The 24024-nt window shown below is 30.3% G+C and overlaps 1 long non-coding RNA gene across 1 annotated transcript; it reads left to right on the top strand.

The window, feature by feature from the left end:
* Positions 1 to 1114: 1114 nt before the first annotated feature.
* On the top strand, positions 1115 to 18354 carry LOC145270716 (uncharacterized). The gene is made up of 2 exons (XR_013865532.1): positions 1115 to 1195; positions 16781 to 18354. It is a non-coding gene; the product is annotated as an uncharacterized LOC145270716 (long non-coding RNA).
* The last annotated feature ends 5670 nt before the right edge of the window (positions 18355 to 24024 follow it).

The following is a 24024-nucleotide window of genomic DNA, read 5'->3' as shown; positions in this document are numbered from 1 at the left end:
GTTTCACATTCTTGTAAAGAAATTATTAAAATCTTGAATATAAAAATTATGCGAAACCCGTAATTTAAACAAAAAACGTAGAATTGCAATTATAATTTTTTGTGTGAAAATATTAATGTAGCAATGCTTAATTCAATGGTATTATCGGTAGTTCGAGAAATTCATTTTTCTTCAAGTTATATAGAATTCATTAATACAGATTTAGGGGCTTTTTTTCGTAATGTTCCAATACAAATTATCTTATTTTATCTTATTTGTTACAAATTACGATGCTTTATTTATATTATGGTTTCATTGTTTATAAAAAAGATGGGAGGTGGTTTAATAAAGGAGATGAATTTCGTAAACTTTTTAGTTCCCTCATTTTATAGTGGCACACCGGCTCCCAGTGACTGTGATATTTGAGGTGTTTATTTTAGGTGCAGAGCTCTGCCATTAGTCGATAATTATTTTGTGGTTATCTTATTCTTTTCTTCTCAAGCGGAAACGATGCGTGGAGCCATGTATGTGCAAAAGACGATTTTTCATTTTGTCTCTCATGGTGGATGTGTTAACATCTGGTTCGCTGCTAATTCTCATCATGTTCCCACGATATAAAAAAAAAACCAAAATAAAGTCTTGCGTTTTTTATTTACTACTGAAAACTATAACTTTAGTAAGGTATTTTTTGTTTACACAAAATAATACATTTTCCCTCAGACTTAAATAAAAACAATAAGTTCATTATATTCCGCGGTCATTATTTGATAAATACTGAAAATTTCATTAAAATTGGTTAATTTTCTGATTTTTAATGATTCGTTAAGTGAAGGCAGAGGTCAAAATGTTTATACATTTTAGCATCGGCATTCATTTTGCCCGTACCTAAGAGTTAAGTTCCAAAATTACCTTTTAAACCGTCTTTTCAATTTAAAAAAAAAAAAAAACACTTTTTAAAATATAAATAAATTGCAAGAATTGTAAAAGTCTTTTTTTTTTTTTTTAATAATTGTCTATTTTGCATGTATTATGTCTCTTAGTTTATTCCTTCAACAGTTACCTCCCTTGGCTGGACATTTTTCTTATAGAGTTTCCCCTGACTCGACACCGGCAGGTTGACCGGTGTTTGTTCCGTATTGTAGTCAGCAGCCTTTCTTGTCCCACGTGTCTCTGTCTTTTATCTTCTGTTGTCCTTTGCCGTTTTAAGTCATCTTCGGTAAGAAACATTATATATCTCCTTCTTAAAGACAGTTTTTTAAAAATATTTTAACGTTATTATTTTTTATATTATTTCATCTTAACTACGAACTTTGTTTATTTTTTTACCCACATGTCTAGTTGGGTTGTTCATTTACGCATTATTTCATTTCCTTACGCATACGACTCCCCATTCAGCCTTTTATAACTTCTCGATTCTTATCTTTTCTCTTTGTGTTCTCAGTAATGTTTTTGTTTTGTTTTATTTCTTTCATTTTTTTTTTACCGTATCTACTCACAATATACGTTAATTATAAACAAATCGAACTAAGGGAGATAATAACTTCCGTTGAATGCCGTCAATTAAAACCTATTCTCACGAGATCTTCAATTAAAAACAAAACATGTTAACAATTAAAAATACGGTGCTTATGCACTTATTGATCCGCGCTATTTTTTAAATCGTATTTCCAAGTTTAATTAAAGTTTTATGATATGTTTTTTTTTTTAAATTCAGTTGTAAGGTTAAAGAATAGAATAGGTACAAAGCACCCTCCCTGTCGTGATAATACATACTTTGGAAGCATTGATAAACAGACTCGAAGGTGATGTAAAATGCGTTCTTTATTGTCTAGTAGTAAACGTTGCACTGAGAAACAATGGCGGACGAGATTCATACGTCACGGGCCAAGGGGCATAACTCTAGGCGACTAATAGTCTCTTAGCCTATATTATGACATCCCTTCCCTTCCATATATATGTATATAGTCCAAGGGCGATATTTAGCCTTTATCTGATTAAGGGATAACATAGTCTCTAATATATTATTTAGCTTGTCTCCATTGTTCTGGGGTAATGGTATTGTCTCTTTTTTTAGGATAGTGTAACCTATAAGTTCAGTTTCTGAGGAGCATTCACTCGTCTCTGAGATCTTCTTAATTCGGGGGTGAGTTTCTCAGTTCGGGTGTGAGGCATGCCGCTGGAGTGTTGTTCGGTGGTCGGCTGTTCGATTTGTTTAGGGGGGGACCTTCCTTCTGGGTGGGATCCGGTGGAGAGTCGCTGGGGCGAGGTTGGTCGGATCTATTTGCGGTTGTTGATCTCCTCCCAGCTGGTCTGAGGAACTGCCTGTTCCTTCTATAGGTGTTACCGTTCTCAGATTCAACTATGTAGGATCTGGGTGTCACGCTGGAGCGCTGAATTTTTCCAGGCTCCCATATCTTTGCTTTTTCCTGCTGGACATAGACATTCTGTCCTGCATGTAGGTGGGAGTGGTGTCTGTTATGTTTCCTGTCATAGCAGACCTTAGAATGATCTTTCTGTTTCTGTATGGCTGTCCTAGTCTGCTCATCGCCAAGTTGTTGCTTGGATACTAGGGGTGTCCGTATTTTTCGTCCGTTGAGTAACTCTGCCGGGGACTTAATGTCTGATGACAGTGGCGTGGCTCTGTAAGCCATCATTGCTAAGTAGCTGTCTTGACCAGTTTCCCCTGCCTTCGTCAAAATTTTCTTGCATGTTCCCACCATTCTTTCGGCGAATCCGTTAGACTTGGGGTAATGTGGGGACGATGTCCTGTGTTGGAAGCTGTACGTCCTGGCGAAATCCTTGAAATCTTTACTAGTAAATTGTGGACCATTGTCCGAGTACAAGATTTCCGGCACTCCTTGTTCCTCAAATATCGTCTTAATACTTCTAATAACGGATATTGATGAGGCGGACGGAAGGCGTCGTACGAAGGGGTTTCGGCTGTACTGATCTGCCACAAGCAGATATTCTTTCCCTGCCAATGTGAACAAGTCTGTGCTGACGTACTGCCAGGGGTACGTAGGGGTTTCGTGCTGGAGTATTGATTCGGGCGGGATACTGGCTTGGTATTTCTGGCATGTGTGGCACTCTCGGACTATATCTTCTATGTCCTTATTAAACCCTATCCAGTACACCGCTGAACGCGCTCGTAACCTCGTTCTCTCTACTCCTTTGTGTGAAGCATGCAGCTCTTCCAGTATGCCTCTTTGCAACGAGGCTGGGATAATGATTCTCTGGCTCTTGAGTAGAATTCCATCCTGGACCCCAATCTCATCTCTGAAATTCCAGAATGGCAGGAGAATTCCTGGGCAGTCAGCCCGGTCGGAAGGCCAGTCGGTCAATACCATGCTTACAAGTTGCTTTAGGAGTGGATCCTGGGATGTTTCCACTCTTATATCTTCAACTCTCGTCGGCGCAAAGTTGAGGTATAAGATCATGCTATGGGCGTTGAGATCGATCCCTTCAATGTGCCCACTGGGTCTGGGTGCTACTCGTGACAAGCAGTCTGCAATTGGAACTGTTTTTCCTGGGGTATATTTTACAGTAAAATCATATCCCTCGACCTTCAATAACATTCTAGCCAGTCTTGGGGGTGCTTGTGCTAGATTTTTCAATGCTATCGACTCTAATGGCTTGTGATCCGTATGAATTGTCGTTTTGTGGCCCCAAACGTAACTGTGAAATTTCTCCAGGCCAAAGACGATAGCCAACATCTCCCTCTCTATGTTTGAGTAGCGTGTTTCTGGTCCGGAAAGTGCTTTGCTCGCGAATGCTACTGGTCTGTCGTTTTGTAGCAGAGCCGCGCCTATACCCATTGAAGACGCATCTACCTGTAGCACTATTGGTTCTTTAGGGTCGAAGTATCGGAGTGTCGTATGATTTCCAATCTCTTTTTTGATTTCTTCGAATGCCTGTTGCTCCTGTGAAGACCATGTGAAGTCATTCTTCTTCGATGTTAACTCACGTAGGGGTTTTGTCAGTGTCGCGAGTCATGGAGAGAATTTGTTCAAGTAGTTCACCAGGCCTAGGAAGCTGGTGAGCTGCTTTGCATCCTCGGGGGGTTGCATCTGTGTGATCGCCTCTATTTTCCGGGGATCTGGCTTGACACCGTCTCTTGAGATTATGTGGCCGTAGAAAGGGATTTCGGAGGTTTTCACCACAAATTTTTCTGAATTAAACCTGCAGTTTCTTTCCCTTGCTCTAAACATTAGCTGCCTCAGTGCCTTGTCATGGTCACTGCCGTCTTCCTCGAATCCGTACACTACTATGTCGTCGCATATGGATAGGACATTTTCGAGGTCTCCGAAGTTTTCCTGCATGGCTCTTTGGAACTCATCTTGGGCAGATTTGACTCCCATGGGGTACCTGTTGTACATGTATCTGCCATGTGGGGTAATGAATGTTGTGAGACGTCTCGACTTTTCGTCCAGTTTCAAATGCCAGTAGCCGGACTTGATATCGACTTTTGTGAACCATCTAGCGTTGTCTAGTTCCGCAGTGATGTCTTCGAATATCGGAGTCGCATAGTGTGGTCTGTGCACTGCTCGAGGCATAGCCTGACCGATCCGTTCCTTTTAGTGGTACAGACGAATGAGTTTACCCAGGGCGTTGGGTCCTTTACAGGGGAAATTATTCCCTGGGCCTCTAAGGAGTCCAACTCCAATTTCAACTTTCCTTTTAGGGATATTGGGACTCGCCGTGGTGGGTGGACAACTGGTGGTACTTCGGGGTTTAAATGGATGGTGTGTTCACCTGGCAGACAACCAATGGAGTCGAATACGTCTGGAAATTCCTCGATGATTTTCCTCCTTTTTCCAAGGTTTTCCATCGTACATGGTTCCTGCACGGGGACCGGTTTCATGTCATGCGGGGGAGTAGGCCGGGATGCTTTGTCCGTCACATGAGTTGTGTCCGTTTTTATAGCCAAGTTAAGGGTGACTAGCCCTAATTCTCTTGATGTTTGGAGTCCTATTAGTATAGGGTCTCTTGATTTCACCACGTGAAAGGTCGCTTTAACGAACTTGTCGCGGGATCTGACCCCTAAACGACAGGTCCCTTCTTGGTCTATCGTTGAGCCTTCAAACGCAATTAGCCTTATAGCTGATTTTTCCAGTGGTACTCCTTTCAGTTCCTTGAATACCTGTTTAGGTAACAGGTTGCTCATTGCACCTGTGTCGATTTTCGCGTCAACCTCTATTTGGACTTTGCTGTTGCCTATCTTCAGTTTTGTGAAAGCTTCTGTGGTCGCTAACGGTAATTCCTTTACTGTGTGAAAGTACAGCTCCTCTGCGGAACTGTCGTCGTTGCTACCCATATGTGCTGCTGCCATGTGGATTTTATTCTTATTATATTTCCTCTGTGGCTGGAATGACTGTCTGCGTGTGTGCCCCTCGTCTCCCATTTTAGAGTGGCAAACTTTAGCAAAGTGTCTCTTTTTATTGCATTTTAGGCAGTATTTGCCTTTAGCTGGGCATTTATATTGATGGTGTTTTGTGCCACAATTACCACATGTGGCAGGTCCACTGGGCTGTCTGGCTCTAACTGCGAGTGTAGAGCTGTCTTCTACTGCTGTTGTACGTAATGCTTCCATTTGTTTGCACGTGGCTTCTTCTGTCTCGACGATTCCGAGTGCTCTTATTAGGGACTTTTGTGCAGACTAAATAAATACCGAATATGAATAGGTCCAACACAATGGTCTCTTCCACCGTCCGACCGTATTCACACTGTTTGGCTGTCTGACGCAGCCGACTTAGAAATGCGTGTGCCGATTCATCCGCGTTTTGTTTACATTTTAGTAGGTTGTGTCTAGCTACACGAAAGTTCGATCGCGGATTCGCATATTCCTTAAAAAATTGGATATATTTATCCAATGTCCTTTCTTCTCCCTGTCGAAAGGGAAAAGTGTCACTTATTTCCTGGCCCTCGATACCAGACCATATTAGCAAGTAATTTAACTTTGTGTCTGAATCTACGTCTTTCATTGGGCCGTCGAAATATAAATGAACTTGCCTGATAAATCGGTCCATTGATTTGGCCAAATTTGAAGTGTTCCAATCGATTGTTGGAGGTGGTAGTTGCGAATATGTATTCATCGTCGATTGCGAGAAAAATACCGACACCACGTGTGTTTTGTATTAATTTTTTTTAGATCCCGAAAATGTTCGTTTTTTTTTTTTTTTTTTTTTTTTTTAGGGTAATATTGTTACTATTCCTTTGATTCTTTAGAGGATCCCACTTCAGACACCATGTTGTGATAATACATACTTTGGAAGCATTGATAAACAGACTCGAAGGTGATGTAAAATGCGTTCTTTATTGTCTAGTAGTAAACGTTGCACTGAGAAACAATGGCGGACGAGATTCATACGTCACGGGCCAAGGGGCATAACTCTAGGCGACTAATAGCCTATATTATGACCCATGTTAAGAATGGCTTTTTAAATAATAACGTTATGATGTTAGCACGGATCAATAAGTGCACTAGTACCAAAATACTTTTAATATTTCAGGAACATTACGATAAGTAGTATTTATTTAATATTTTCACAAAAAATAATATCAAAAATATTTAATTTGGTTTTAATGATAAATATTAAAACAAAAAATTTTCTTACATGGTTTAATGACCGTTTTTCTCTCAGAAAATATTCACATTCATTTCAAGCCACGTGTGACATTCTGTTCATAAAAATCAGTAATCTTAAACTTCATGCTATTCTCACGAGATCCTCATTTAGCTAAGTCTGCATAATGAACACTCTTTACAAGAAAACATTTATGTTTGAACGATTTGAATTAATATTCCTAACACATAAATAAATGTTTTTTCATCTTAATACAATGATTTCGAGTTGTTTGTCAAGTGTCGTTATTTTCTGGAGTTATTTCTATATTTTTCTTTTATGTGAAGATGTGCCGCTCTCCGGTGGTTGTTGTTGTTGTTAGTAATTGTCTGTATTTTTTGAGATGAGTTGTTTTCATTGATTGAGATTGTCGGACTGACTTCCTCATCTTGGTTGTTATTGTCACAACGTTTCGGCCGTTTTGCCCTCCGGCCTTCGTCAGGTGAACGGTTTGTTAGGAGTCTCGAACCCAACCCTTTATTATTATTACGGGGGTACCGTGTTCGGACTCCAGCTAGGCTTTGGGACATAGTTGCTGATTCTCTGTTTTTCAATGTTACTTTTTCACTGCCTTCGTTCAGAAAAATCGGGTATAGCCAACCATGTCTGGATGGAGAGGGGGAATCATCGCCCCCTATGGGATGAAGTAAAAATAATAAACAGAGAGACCCACTGGAAAGTGAGAAAACTTAAAGAAACAGCTCACATGCTCAGACATAACAACCTACTGAGCAAACCAAGCATAGAGCTGAATGCAATTTGGACACCTCTGATAGAGAGAGAAAACCTTGAATAACAACATAGGTTTAACATTAACAAAAACCAACTAAGAATTGTCCTAGTGACATATGGCCGAGTGGTCCTAGACGTTGTATCAAAGTTTACAATTACCCAAAGGTGCTGAGTTCAATCCTGAATGAAGGCAGTGAAAAAGTAACATTGAAAAACAGAGAATCAGCAACTATGTCCCAAAGCCTAGCTGGAGTCCGAACACGGTACCCCCGTAATAATAATAAAGGGTTGGGTTCGAGACTCCTAACAAACCGTTCACCTGATGAAGGCCGGAGGGCAAAACGGCCGAAACGTTGTGACAATAACAACCAAGATGAGGAAGTCAGTCCGACAATCTCAATCGTTGTTGTTGTTGCTGTCTGTTAGACAAACGACACTTCGACCATTGTTACCCATTTGTTACTTTTACAAGGAAAGACTGCTTGTAAGCAACGTCGACATTTCGTTGCAAGACGTAAACCGTCTCCCCCCTACTCTTTGGTAACTAATTCTAACAAACTTTCTATTAATCTGTGATCTTGTTAAATTTAGTTTTTTTTCACATGTAATTTTTTTTTCAATATAGAGATGCTTTAATCGTTCAAACACAATTAAAAAAAATAATTGGAAATCTATATAAAAAATATATGATAAGCCGGTTTTCTATCAGTTGCTTCCATTAAATTAGGCACCGCCAAAACTGGGGGGGGGGGGCAGGTCAGTACTTTTTGACGGACCGTCTTTTTAAAAATCTACCAAAAATCAGGTAATTATCCGATCAATACGAAATTTTCAGCGATTATTAGGAGAAGAATGAACTTTATAACAGTGTACTTATTTTTCATAAACGATATTTATATATATATATTTTTTTGCTTACAACCCCCCCCCTTGTTTTGAAGTGGGAACAAATATGCTTAAAATAATCATCTGAGACTGAAATCAACATATTGTGTTGTAAGGGACAGAATTATAGATTAAAAAAAAAAAAAAAAAAATTGTTTGCATACCTTATTTTGACGTCTGAATATCAGAACTTCGATTGTGTTTAATTATCCCGCTTTTGAGTTTTGAAGTGTGAAATTCGGTGAATATGTTAAGTAAAATAATTAATTTAAGTTAAGCAAAACAAAAAAAAAATTTTTTAAATATTTATACGAAAAAAGCTATTTTAAAATTTTTGATAAATAAATTAACAATTTTTTTTTAGCGAGCCGAATAATGCATGACCATTATTAAACAGGGCATGCTTTGAATAATCGATACCAAAAAAAAAGATTCGATAAATATTGTGCCCTTTGTGTTAAAAATAGCATCTTTTTTTTCGATCCCGTTTGAAAACGTTTGCCGCCTTTGACTATGGTGGACCAAACGCGCTGAAATAATTTTTTTTTTATTCTGCTTTAAATTGCCCCCCCCCCATTTTGGGGAGTCTGGCCCCCACACACATACACATTAAAAACCAAACGCATACAAATGGTCACCCATCTGGTACTGGCCAGCCTCAGCTTAATAATACATTGAAATTTTCGTCACTGAAAAATAAGTTTTTTTTTGGCCTGTTTGGTCTTCCATAGTTTGCTTTTTATCAGACGAAAACGTAGAGTCGATCTGAACTCTACGTCAACGCGAATATCTGGTTACCTATATGAATAAGTGGAATTATTTGAAATTCAGGTACTTATATTATAATATTTTTGCATATTCTCTTAGAAAATCATCCTAAATCTTAGTTAGACAATAAATAAATTAATTAATTATTTCAAAAACCCTTTTTTTTTTAATATTTAAGTACGTTTTTTGTGCAAGACAAAAAATGTCAATTGTTAACTTTTTGGGAAAATTTAACATTTAAAATTGAATTAAAAATAGTAGAAAAAGTTTTACATTATTCTGTTTTCTATATGATAAAATTCAGGGTTTTATCTTTCTGGAAAAAAAAAGTTACTCAGAAATAATGGATTTTAATAAACGTAATTTCGTTTTAAAAAACAACAACAACTTGATTTTGCGGCCATTTTTGGCGGTGCCTACATTAAATCCATGCAACGAATTAGAGAATTAATAAAGATGAAACTTGTAATCTGTTCTCTCTCATGTAAATATTAAAATGTTAAATAAAATAATACTAATTTTATCCGTGATATTCACTAAATATATCGGCTCTATTTCGAAATGATTTATTTTTTTATTTTACCTCTTCAATTTTGTTTTCTGCGAACTTTCTCTTCCATTCGTCATCTTGAATGTTAAGTTGAGCTTGTAAAGTCAATCACATTTGAAAAATCGTTTCCTTTATAAAAGCAGATAAAGTTAATCGAAATCAGATTATAAAACAAAAACGTAAGTATTACTACATGAATTTAGTATTGATTTTTGTGCATTTGCAGAATATGTAAAAAATCTAAGGGAGATAACTACATTTACTCAGTGAATAATCCTGATGAAAATGGAGATTTATTGTTGAGAATTTTTCGCTGTCAATTGATTTTTTTTGTTTTCAATATTGACTTAAGCATAAAAATAACTTCTTTATTGTTTAAAAAATTATTTTTTTATTTCATTTTTTTTATTTAATTTATAAATTTTAAATGGTTTGTAACTGTTTCAGGAGTTTAAAGTAAAAAAAAATGTCTTGTTTTTTATTTTTTTTTCAGCAAATTATTCTATAGTTTTTCGGGTATTTTAAAAACGAATATAAAAAGTGGCACAGAGATTTTGTTTTCATGATATGATGAAATTACTTTTTCATCAGGGTCAGTTTTCTATATAAATTTAATGCAAAATAAGCGCCCACTTTCTGATAATTCTTTTATTTGTTTTGTTGGCCTGCCTGATAGCCGTTTTGGTAAATTGTAATTTATTCTCCACCTTAACAAGCATCTTTAGCATTAAAACTTCAATAGTTTTTTGGGTATGCTGAAAACGAATATCGCATTTAAATTTGCTGCAAACAAGTAGGTATCTGGATATAAAAAAACTGTAATTGTTTGTTATCAGTGGTCGCCAATTAAGCATGCATTTGCACATACAGAATTGGCCACCACCGATAACATAAGGAATTACATTGCTTAATATTTGGAATACTATATATTTGTGTCAAATATATGTGTGCACTTGAACACACAAAAATGGTCACCACTGACAACATAAGGAATGACACGTATCTGTATACAGATTATACTTTATTTTTGTTCTTAAATATCCTTGTGTCTTTATTGAAAGAGGAAATCAGAAAAGAAAACAAAAAATACTTTTCGCCCAAAAAAAAAAAACAAGCAAAAAATGACTCCCTTCCTCGCTGGCCATAAAGTGGATGCTTATTTTACGTTTAATTTATATTTAAATGTGATTTCTAACCTTTTGGAAAAGTAAATTTTTCATATCATGAAAACTATTTCTCAGTACCATTTTTTGAAGCATGTATTTGTTTTTAGCATCGAAAACTTATAAAAGTCATCATTGTAAATGATTTTTTAGTGTTTGTAAAGATTCTAGACATTGACAAAATCCACAAACCTTACAAATTAATGAATTAGAAAAAAATCATGATTCTTAAACAAATTACAATATTATGGTTCTGAATTTTTAAATGAGGAATTATTCTTTGTATTATTTAGGTTATTAAGACTACTGTTCTCATCTTGAGTGTTATTTATTATGCACTATGTACGTTATATTACAAGAACATGTGTTTTTGGATAGCTAAATTATATATGCAAAGACCCTTCTTGAAAGTTGTTTAATCCAGGGATTTTAAAAGTTGTTTTAGAAAAAACAGATTATTTTAGTTTTTCAATAAGTGTGATAAATTATTAATTTTGCTTGGTGTTGGATTGTATGTTTCATTGTAAATTCTTATTGTTATTTATTACTACTGCTGTTACTCTCCCTTTGCTATTGTTATGGACTTTTATTTTTCTTCTGGTTATGACTGAAGGTAGCCTTGTGTCCATGGAAGTTAAGTAAGGAACTGTTATACCCTCTTGTTATTTGTATGAACTTTTATTTTTCTTTCGACTATGAGGAAAAGAACTTGTGTATCTATCTTTTAGATCCCTAGCCATGTGTTTATGAAATTTGGATACATTTCATAATTATAATCATCTGGGAGGATGTAAGCAAGTAAACTTTTAATTCCGTTCCTCATTTTGAGGTCAATGAGGATAAACTCCTAGTGATTGTCACAAGGAGGAGAGGTGTTTGTTAGTTTTATTTGGATTATAGGGCATCTTAATTTCATCGGTTGCTAAAAGGACATAATTTCTCAGAGTAGCATAAAAAAGCTGATCGTTGCCTTACATATGCAAAAGATTTCAACTGCAAAATCATCAAAATAGTTTCTCGTTATAAAAAAAATTCCCTCAAATCATATGGGAAACTAACGAAACTCCCTTCTCTTCCCTCCCTCTTTCCACAGCCAACTTCATGCCTGCATAGGTAAAAGATCTCCTCTGTCCATAAATGAAAAAAACGAGAAAAAAGAGAAAATTAAGGACTTTCTGAACAGAGATATTACCGCCTTTGACGTCCACAAGTGATGCAAATAGGATATAACTCATGTACAAACTATTTACATGTTTCGATGTCATGACTCTCCTATCCATTAACTGTTTGTCCTTTCCCATTGATGTCGACTCTTCCATATTGGGATATCAATGGCTGAATTGCTATGCAACTCAGAGCATGCAATGTGGTCTTTCTTAACAGTCTTTCCATGCTGGGAATTTCCCATTGCTTGATCGATACTGCCCAAAGATGTCCCACATGTGCCTTTGTCACTGCCCTCTCCATCAATAGCACGTCAGACTCCTCATCTGGCCTTTTCCATTGATGTTGCCTCCTCCATATTGGGATATCAGCTTGTTCTGCGGCTAAATAGCTATCCGAATCACTGGACTCCTTTAAAGCAGTCAATGCAGTCTTTCTTTATGTCCTGAAATTTCCAATTCCTTGATCGATGTTGCCCACAGATGTTCCGCATGAACCTTTATCAGTGGTGCTTTAATTATTTATGACAAGGCGCATGTTTTATCTATAACAACGTAATATGCTTTCTGACATGTAGTTTTATCTATAACAACGTAATATGCTTCCCAACATGTAGTTTTATTTATAACAACATAATATGCTTTCCAACATGTAGTTTTATCTATAACAACATTATATGCTTTCCAATATGTAGTTTTATCTATAACAACATAATATGCTTTCCAACATGTAGTTTTATTTATAACAAGATAATATGTTTTCCAACATATAGTTTTATTTATAACAAGATAATATGCTTTCCAACATGTAGTTTTATTTATAACAACATAATATGCTTTCCAACATGTAGTTTTATTTATAACAAGATAATATGCTTTCCAACAAACATCTAGTATTATCTATATCAACATAATATGCTTTCCTAGTTTTCCTTGCCTCTGGTGGTTCTTATAATAAACCAGATCTCTAATGTTTAAATTTACAGACTTTGTTTTCTTAATCGAGTCTTCTATCAATTTTTTCTCGCTTTCAAAATGTTATTGCTTACCAAGGAAAATGATCGATACGTCTTATCTAATGTAAGGTTCTCGTTTCTGTAGTAGAGTAAGTGTTATAGTGAGAATTTTGTCGTTTCGCTCACATGAAATCTGACAGCCACCAACATTTGGTTAAGGTATCTTTCCCATGACTGTTCATTGTTTCCGACTATTTTTTTGCTAAAATGTCATGCATCGTCCCATGAAATCTTCCTTCTTTACTTTATGGATGATAAAATGATGTGGTCATATGATGTATGTTGAGTTCCTCCAATGCTTTCCTCATCACTTTATTCAAATTTTATGTTCCATTTTCTGGTAACCACTGGAATGGTGTCCCTAATCTGGCGAAAGTTTCATCCAACAACTGATGTACTTCGTTTCAGAAAATACTCAATCAGAAAGCAAGACACAAATTAGTTTCATACAACATAGAGCAAAAGCAATATGTACTAATTACAATACATATAAAATGAGGGGGAAAGTTTAAGAAAATACTCAATCAGAAAGCAAGACACAAATTAGTTTCATACAACATAGAGCAAAAGTAATATGTACTAATTACAATACATATAAAATGAGGGGGAAAGTTTTAGAAAATACTCAATCAGAAAACAAGACACAAATGTACTGGATAGTCGAATTACTTCTTAATACTGCCGTTATGTTATACGGATAATAGTTTCTCTAGCATACATGAAGGGCTTGTCAGAAAAAATTAAGAATATGCAATATATATAAGGTTAGGATAATGTGTAAACCAACTTATGTAAAAATCATGACTAAAACAGATTTCTTGTAAATGTATCAATCAACTTATGTAAAAATAATGACTAAACTAAAGCAAATTTCATGTAAATATGTCAATCTACTTATGTAAAAATCATGACTAAAATAGGTTTCATTTAAATGTGTCAACCGACTTATGTAAAAATCATGACTAAAACAGATTCCCATAAATGTGTTAACCAACTTATGTAAAAATAATGACTAAACTAAAACAGATTTCATGTAACTGTGTCGATCAACTTATGTAAAAATCATGACTAAAACAGATTTCATGTAACTGTGTCAATCAACTTATGTAAAAATCATGACAAAAAAAGCTTTCATGTAAATGTGTCAATCAACTTATGTAAAAATCATGACTAAAACAGATTTCATGTAAATGTGTCAATCAACTTATGTAAAAATCATGACTAAAACAGATTCCATGCTAATGTGTCAATCAACTTATGTTAAAATTATGACTAAAACAGATTTCATGTAACTGTGTCAATCAACTTATGTAAAAATCATGACTAAAACAGATTTCATGTAACTGTGTCAATCAACTTATGTAAAAATCATGACTAAAACAGATTTCATGTAAATGTGTCAATAAACTTATGTAAAAATCATGACTAAAGCAGATTTCATGTAAATGTGTCAATCAACTTATGTAAAAATTATGACTAAAACAGATTTCATGTAAATGTGTCAATCAACTTATGTAAAAATCATGACTAAAACAAATTTCATGTAAATGTGTCAATCAACTTATGTAAAAATCATGACTAAAACAGATTCCATGTAAATGTGTCAATCAACTTATGTAAAAATCATGACTAAAACAGATTTCATGTAAATGTGTCAATCAACTTATGTAAAAATCATGACTAAAACAGATTTCATGTAAATGTGTCAATCAACTTATGTTAAAATCATGACTAAAGCAGATTTCATGTAAATGTGTCAATCAACTTATGTAAAAATTATGACTAAAACAGATTCCATGTTAATGTGTCAATCAACTTATGTAAAAATCATGACTAAAACAGATTTCATGTAAATGTGTCAATCAACTTATGTAAAAATCATGACTAAAACAGATTTCATGTTAATGTGTCAATCAACTTATGTAAAAATCATGACTAAAACAGATTTCATGTAAATGTGTCAATCAACTTATGTAAAAATCATGACTAAAGCAGGTTTCATGTAAATGTGTCAATCAACTTATGTAAAAATCATGACTAAAACAGATTTCATGTAAATGTGTCAATCAACTTATGTAAAAATCATGACTAAAACAGATTTCATGTAAATGTGTCAATCAACTTATGTAAAAATCATGACTAAAACAGATTTCATGTAAATGTGTCAATCAACTTATGTAAAAATCATGACTAAAACAGATTCCATGTTAATGTGTCAATCAACTTATGTAAAAATCATGACTAAAACAGATTTCATGTAAATGTGTCAATCAACTTATGTAAAAATCATGACTAAAACAGATTTCATGTAAATGTGTCAATCAACTTATGTAAAAATCATGACTAAAGCAGATTTCATGTAAATGTGTCAATCAACTTATGTTAAAATCATGACTAAAACAGATTCCATGTTAATGTGTCAATCAACTTATGTAAAAATCATGACTAAAGCAGATTTCATGTAAATGTGTCAATCAACTTATGTTAAAATCATGACTAAAACAGATTTCATGTTAATGTGTCAATCAACTTATGTAAAAATCATGACTAAAACAGATTTCATGTAAATGTGTCAATCAACCTATGTAAAAATCATGACTAAAACAGATTTCATGTAAATGTGTCAATCAACTTATGTAAAAATCATGACTAAAACAGATTCCATGTTAATGTGTCAATCAACTTATGTAAAAATCATGACTAAAACAGATTTCATGTAAATGTGTCAATCAACTTATGTAAAAATCATGACTAAAACAGATTTCATGTTAATGTGTCAATCAACTTATGTAAAAATCATGACTAAAACAGATTTCATGTAAATGTGTCAATCAACTTATGTAAAAATTATGACTAAAACAAATTTTATGTAAATGTGTCAATCAACTTATGTAAAAATCATGACTAAAACAGATTTCATGTAAATGTGTCAATCAACTTATGTAAAAATCATGACTAAAACAAATTTTATTTAAAAATGGAAAATTATTCAAATGATTTTACCATTTCATTCTCTAACAATAAGGTTAAAAGAAAAACAACGAAATGTTTGGAGATATTGAAAAATCAGTGAAAAGCGAATATATTTTCATAGAAAAGGGAAACCAGCTACCCTCAGTGAATTAAATAAAAATCAGTGATGGAGAAGAACACTTGCGAATAAGATGGCTTAAAGAAAGAGTGCATAATCTGGTGATGATTAAGGCTATGACAACAGGACATTATTTTCATTGTTTTGACACTCGAGTATATACCCGACGAAGTTAAACACAGTTAATCAACCCAAAATACATCACTCTATATAAAAGCGTATGAGATATCAATGGATACACACTCGAGAGACAAAACAATAAAAGAATATCCTGTTTTCACACCCTTACAAATGACCAACTACAAATCATACCTAGTATTGTATTTAACATTATATGGGAACCATAAATTATAAAAGTAGATTATATATGTACAGTAGCATACCAAACTTAGGGACAATATTTTAAAACCTATTATTTTTTGGAATTAACATCTATGAAAAGCTGAAAATTTCACAATTGGTAGTCTTTATCATCCATAACATACTAAAATTTGAATCATTTGCAAATGATAGAAAAAGAATTATAACAATTATTTATTTAAAGAATAGAAACGTCCAAAAGTACATTAATATGAGAACAATATTCTGAAGAATCAAAATTATATGAATAATAAATCCTCATCTCGAAATTTTTAATTAAATATTTGAAAACAGAAACAACTAAATTTTGTTAACAAGTATTGCATGAAACTATACTAATCTTATTTTAAAGTCATGAATGATAAATGTAAATATTTTAAATAAAAGTCAACAAGAAATTTAATTTTTCCACATGAAATGTGTCGTTTACAATTTATTTTATATTTACAGAATTTGCAACAATGAAAAGAAATCCGTGAATGGATAAGAATCACATTTTTTGGTGATTTAAAATGGTGTCAAATAAATTTCTTCATATAAATTTTCTAAAGTGAAAATCTATAACACTCACTCTATTGCATATACTTTTTCTGGAATCAGACGTAAGAAACATGGCAGGAAAACATTTTTGTGAAGTATGTGGTTCTCCTTTTGCACAGAAGTCACAGTTGTTGAGTCATATGAAAACACATACGGGAGAAAAACCATATTCTTGTGAAGTATGTGGTTCTTCTTTTGCATGGAAGTCAAATTTGTTGCCTCATATGAAAACACATACGGGAGACAAACCACATTCTTGTGAAGTATGTGGTTCATCTTTTGCACAGAAGTCAACTTTAATGAGGCATATGACAACACACACAGGAGACAAACCTCATTCTTGTGAAATATGTGGTTCGTCTTTTGCACGGAAGTCATATTTGTTGCGTCATATGACAACACACACGGGAGACAAACACCATTCTTGTGAAGTATGTGGTTCTTCTTTTGCACAGAAGTCAAATTTGAAGACTCATATGAAAACACACACAGGAGACAAACCTCATTTTTGTGAAGTATGTGGTTCGTCTTTTGCACGGAAGTCATATTTGTTGTATCATATGACGACACATACAGGAGATAAACCATATTCATGTGAAGTATGTGGTTCTTCTTTTGGGCACAAATACACTTTGTTGAATCATATGACAATACATACATGAGAGAAACTTCCTTCTTACTAAATATGTGGTTCTTTTGCAAGGAATCGAATTTGTTGCACCATAACACATATGGGAGACAATTATACTATGGAGACTATTATAGAGTGCGGCACAATGGACAGTATAAATATCTCCACTGGAAAATATGTAAAACTTTGAATATCCAATGTAGTAGAAAATTTTTGGAACCTGTACCAGAAAGATCAGTTGGATATTAGTCATTCACCATCCACTATAACTTTGAAATTCCTACAGTAACATACCTAGAATATGGGACTATTAAGCCTGACATAGTGATATGGAACAAGAGGGAGAAAGTTGCAATCCTTGTTGAAGTAAGCGTCCCTAATGATGCTGGCCTTAACAGAGCAGAGAACGAAAATATAGCAAAATACCAAGGACTTATGTACGACATAAAGAGAAACTGGAATCTTAAGAAGATATCCATCATACCAGTCATTATAGAAGCAAAGAATTTCATAAACTATTTGGCGAATATACCTAGTGAACCAAGTGCAAGAGAAATATATAAAAATTACAGGGACGGTTAGAATCTTAAACATATCAATTAAACAAATTACAACTCTGAACTAATTATTGTTCCTGATTTACAAGTGTTTGAAATTAATTAAGGGTGAAATGGAGTCCGTCAAGTGTCATGCAGTGATCAGTTGTCTTATTTGAAATCACGCACACAACAGGAGACTTTTGACGAAACTAAAAAAAACGATGTCACATCATATTCTTGTAAAACGTTGTCATTGTGAGTTCTAATATGCCATGAAATATATAGCAACAGCATCTAGGTGTATCTGTCATTGATGAGGCAATTTTCAGCCATGGTGAGGCTTCCTTTTTTGAAGATCCATGCTTGAATATTCGCCTAATTGCCTAAAAGGTCATGATTAGTGTACAATCTGTAGAAAATGGATTTCTGGTTAAATCATTTCTTAACTTCTTTTTTTTTGTTAAAGAAACGAAAACGTGAAAATAAAATTCACAAAATTGTAGACTTTTTCTTTTTTTACTTTTACATTTAAATTTTTTTCCATGTACATAAGTAATTTGGCATTAAAAAATTGTATTTCTTTTTTCCAGTGAAAATGGTAAGATTTGTTAGGGAAAATACATTATGGCGTACATATTTATTATAAAGGAAATATATTAAACATTAATGCATATTACGATCGCCAGTTAGAAAGTGCTACATGAACACATTAAAATAATTATTTAAAAGAAAAATTGAGGAAACCGATTTTATAGTGATATAATAGTTATTTTCAATCAGAAGTGTTCATTATTAAAAGTAGTTTTGAGTATACAAAGCAAAGTATTGCAAAGCGATATATTTGTCTGTTTGTTCACAATCTTATTAATATATACAAAAGGTCCGTTACTCTTCTATTTCTATATATAGTATGATTCTTCTATTTGTTTCTATATATAGTATGATTCTTCTATTTGTTTCTATATATAGTAGTATTCTTTTATTTATTTCTATATATAGTATGATTCTTCTATTTATTTCTATATATAGTATGATTCTTTTATTTATTTTTATATATAGTATGATTCTTCTATTTATTTCTGTATATAGTATGATTCTTCTATTTATTTCTATATATGGTATTATTCTTCTATTTATTTCTATATATAGTATGATTCTTCTATTTATTTCTATATATAGTATGATTCTTTTATTTATTTCTATATATAGTATGATTCTTCTATTTATTTCTATATATAATATGATTCTTCTATTTATTTCTATATATAATATGATTCTTCTATTTATTTCTATATATAGTATGATTCTTCTCTTTGTTTCTATATATAGTATGATTCTTCTATTTATTTCTATATATAGTATGATTATTCTATTTATTTCTATATATAGTATGATTCTTCTATTTATATCTATATATCATATGATTCTTCTATTTATTTCTATATATAGCATGATTCTTCTATTTATTTCTATATATAGTATGATTCTTCTATTTATGTCTATATATAATATGATTCTTCTATTTATTTCTATATATAATATGATTCTTCTTTTTATTTCTATATATAATATGATTCTTCTATTTATTTCTATAGATAGTATGATTCTTCTCTTTGTTTCTATATATAGTATGATTCTTCTATTTATTTCTATATATAGTATGATTATTCTATTTATTTCTATATATAGTATGATTCTTCTATTTATTTCTATATATAATATGATTCTTTTATTTATTTCTATATATAGCATGATTCTTCCATTTATTTCTATATATAGTATGATTCTTCTATTTATTTCTATATATAATATGATTCTTCTATTTATTTCTATATATAATATGATTCTTCTATTTATTTCTATATATAATATGATTCTTCTATTTATTTCTATAGATAGTATGATTCTTCTCTTTGTTTCTATATATAGTATGATTCTTCTATTTATTTCTATATATAGTAAAATTATTCTATTTATTTCTATATATTGTATGATTCTTCTATTTATTTCTATATATAATATGATTCTTTTATTTATTTCTATATATAGCATGATTCTTTTATTTATTTCTATATATAGCATGATTCTTCTATTTATTCCTATATATAGTATGATTCTTCTATTTATTTCTATATATAGTATGATTCTTCTATTTATTTCTATATATAGTATGATTCTTCTATTTATTTCTATATATAGTATGATTCTTCTATTTATTTCTATATATAGTATGATTCTTCTATTTATTTCTATATATAGTATGATTCTTCTATTTATTTCTATATATAGTATGATTCTTCAATTTATTTCTATATATAGTATGATTCTTCTATTTATTTCTATATATAGTATGATTCTTCTATTTATTTCTATATATAGTATGATTCTTCTATTTATTTCTATCTATAGTATGATTCTTCTATTTATTTCTATATATAATATGATTCTTCTATTTGTTTCTATATATAATATGATTCTTTTATTTATTTCTATATATAGTATGATTCTTCTATTTATTTCTATATATAGTATGATTCTTCTATTTATTTCTATATATAGTATGATTCTTCTATTTATTTCTATATATAGTATGATTCTTCTATTTATTTCTATATATAGTATGATTCTTCTATTTATTTCTATCTATAGTATGATTCTTCAATTTATTTCTATATATAGTATGATTCTTCTATTTATTTCTATATATAGTATGATTCTTCTATTTATTTCTATATATAGTATGATTCTTCTATTTATTTCTATATATAGTATGGTTCTTCTATTTATTTCTATATATAGTATGATTCTTTTATTTATTTCTATATATTTAGTATGATTCTTTATTTATTTATATACATAGTATGATTCTTCTATTTATTTCTATATATAGTATCATTCTTTATTTATTTCTATATATAATATGATTATTCTATTTATTTCTATATATAGTATGATTCTTTATTTATTTCTATATATAGTATGATTCTTCTATGTATTTCTATATATAGTATGATTATTTATTTCTATATATAGTATGATTCTTCTATTTATTTCTATATATAGTTTGATTCTTCTATTTATTTCTATTTATAGTATGATTCTTCTATTTATTTCTATATATAGTATGATTCTTCTATTTATTTCTATATATAGTATGATTCTTTATTTATTTATATACATAGTATGATTCTTGTATTTATTTCTATATATAGTATGATTCTTCTATTTATTTCTATATATAGTATGATTCTTCTATTTATTTCTATATATAGTATGATTCTTCTATTTATTTCTATATATAGTATTATTCTTCTATTTATTTCTATATATAGTATAATTCTTCGATTTATTTCTATATATAGTATGATTCTTTATTTATTTCTATATATAGTATGATTTTTCTTTTTATTTCTATATATAGTATGATTCTTCTATTTATTTCTATATATAGTATAATTCTTCTATTTATTTCTATATATAGTATGATTCTTTATTTATGTCTATATATAGTATGATTCTTCTATTTATTTCTATATATAGTATGATTCTTCTATTTATTTCTATATATAGTATGATTCTTTATTTATTTCTATATATAGTATAATTCTTGTATTTATTTCTATATAAAGTATAATTCTTCTATTCATGTCTATATATAGTATGATTCTTCTATTTATTTCTATATATAGTACGATTCTTCTATTTATTTCTATATATAGTATAATTCTTCTATTTATTTCTATATATAGTATGATTCTTTATTTATTTCTATATATAGTATGATTCTTCTATTTATTTCTATATATAGTATGATTCTTCTATTTATTTCTATATATAGTATGATTCTTCTATTTATTTCTATATATAGTATGATTCTTCTATTTGTTTCTATATATAGTATGATTCTTTTATTTATTTCTATATATAGTATTATTCTTCTATTTATTTCTATATATAATATAATTCTTCTATTTATTTCTATATATAATATGATTCTTCTATTTATTTCTATATATAATATGATTCTTTTATTTATTTCTATATATAATATGATTCTTCTTTTTATTTCTATATATGGTATGATTCTTCTATTTCTATATATAATATGATTCTTTTATTTATTTCTATATATAATATGATTCTACTTTTTATTTCTATATATAGTATGATTCTTCTATTTATATATATAATATGATTCTTTTATTTATTTCCCTATATAATATGATTCTTCTTTTTATTTCTATATATAGTATGATTCTTCTATTTATTTCTATATATAATATGATTCTTCTATTAATTCTATATATAATATGATTCTTCTATTTATTTCTATATATAGTATGATTATTCTATTTATTTCTATATATAGTATGATTCTTCTATTTATTTCTATATATAGTATGATTCTTCTATTTATTTCTATATATAGTATGATTCTTCTATTTATTTCTATATATAGTATGATTCTTCTATTTATTTCTATATATAATATGATTCTTCTTTTTATTTCTATAGATAGTATGATTCTTTTATTTGTGTCTATATATAGTATGATTCTTCTATTTATTTCTATATATAGTATGATTATTCTATTTATGTCTATATATAGTATGATTCTTCTATGTATTTCTATATATAGTATGATTCTTCTATTTATTTCTATATATAGTATGATTCTTTTATTTGTGTCTATATATAGTATGATTCTTCTATTTATGTCTATATATAGTATGATTATTCTATTTATGTCTATATATAGTATGATTATTCTATTTATGTCTATATATAGTATGATTCTTCTATTTCTTTCTATATATAGTATGATTATTCTATTTATTTCTATATATAGTATGATTCTTCTATTTATTTCTATATATAGTATGATTCTTCTATTTATTTCTATATATAGTATGATTCTTCTATTTATTTCTATATATAGTATGATTCTTCTATGTATTTCTATATATAATATGATTCTTCTTTTTATTTCTATAGATAGTATGATTCTTTTATTTGTGTCTATATATAGTATGATTCTTCTATTTATTTCTATATATAGTATGATTATTCTATTTATGTCTATATATAGTATGATTCCTCTATTTATTTCTATATATAATATGATTCTTTTATTTATTTCTATATATAGCATGATTCTTTTATTTATTTCTATATATAGTATGATTCTTCTATTTATTTCTATATATAGTATGATTCTTCTATTTATTTCTATATATAGTATGATTCTTCTATTTATTTCTATATATAGTATGATTCTTCTATTTATTTCTATATATAGTATGATTCTTTATTTATTTATATACATAGTATGATTCTTGTATTTATTTCTATATATAGTATGATTCTTCTATTTATTTCTATATATAGTATGATTCTTCTATTTATTTCTATATATAGTATGATTCTTCTATTTATTTCTATATATAGTATGATTCTTCTATTTATTTCTATATATAGTATGATTCTTCTATTTGTTTCTATATATAGTATGATTCTTCTATTTATTTCTATATATAATATGATTCTTCTATTTATTTCTATATATAGTATGATTCTTCTATTTATTTCTATATATAGTATGATTATTTATTTCTATATATAATATGATTCTTCTATTTATTTCTATATATAGTATGATTCTTTATTTATTTCTATATATAGTATGATTCTTTATTTATTTCTATATATAGTATAATTCTTCTATTTATTTCTATATATAGTATGATTCTTTATTTATTTCTATATATAGTATGATTCTTCTATTTATTTCTATATATAATATGATTCTTCTATTTATTTCTATTTATAGTATGATTCTTCTATTTATTTATATACATAGTATGATTCTTTATTTATTTATATACATAGTATAATTCTTCTATTTATTTCTATATATAGTATAAATCTTTATTTAGTTCTATATATAGTATGATACGTCTATTTATTTCTATATATAGTATGAT

The sequence above is a fragment of the Euprymna scolopes genome, chromosome 46 (genome assembly GCF_053919585.1).
Source record: "Euprymna scolopes isolate OS-2025 chromosome 46, ASM5391958v1, whole genome shotgun sequence".
Classification (NCBI taxonomy): domain Eukaryota; kingdom Metazoa; phylum Mollusca; class Cephalopoda; order Sepiida; family Sepiolidae; genus Euprymna; species Euprymna scolopes.
This window is presented reverse-complemented; position numbering and strand designations above follow the sequence as displayed.